The following is a 489-nucleotide window of genomic DNA, read 5'->3' on the forward strand; positions in this document are numbered from 1 at the left end:
ATGCAAAGGCTGGACAATGAGTAAGGAAGACCAAAGAGGAACTGACGCGTTGGAATTGTGTGTTGATGAAGAATATTGCCTATATCACGAACTCTTGGGAGTCCCTGGAGAAGGATATTGCATTTGGTAAAGAAGAGGGGCAGCAAAGGAGAGGAAGACCCTCAAGGAGACGATTGACACCGTGACTGCAACAGCGGGCTCTAGAATAGGAACAACGATGAGGATGCTCAGGACCTGGCAGTGTTTCATTCCGTTATGCTTAAGATCACCATGAGTGATGCTCACCTTCCCGACACAATCGTCGAAGAAAAATGGGTGTATAAGAAAATGTGGTGAAGAAAGCTGATGGTGCCCAGCTATCAAAAGATATAGTGTCTAGGGTCTTAAAGGCTTGAAGGTAAACATGCAGCCATCTAGCTCAGAAGCAACAAAGCCCACATGGAAGAGGCACACCAGCCTGTGTGAGCACGAGGCGTCGAAGGGATCAGG

This window comes from Echinops telfairi, unplaced genomic scaffold (assembly GCF_000313985.2).
Source record: "Echinops telfairi isolate 266 unplaced genomic scaffold, ASM31398v2 ScPeMD7_655;HRSCAF=1070, whole genome shotgun sequence".
NCBI lineage: Eukaryota > Metazoa > Chordata > Mammalia > Afrosoricida > Tenrecidae > Echinops > Echinops telfairi.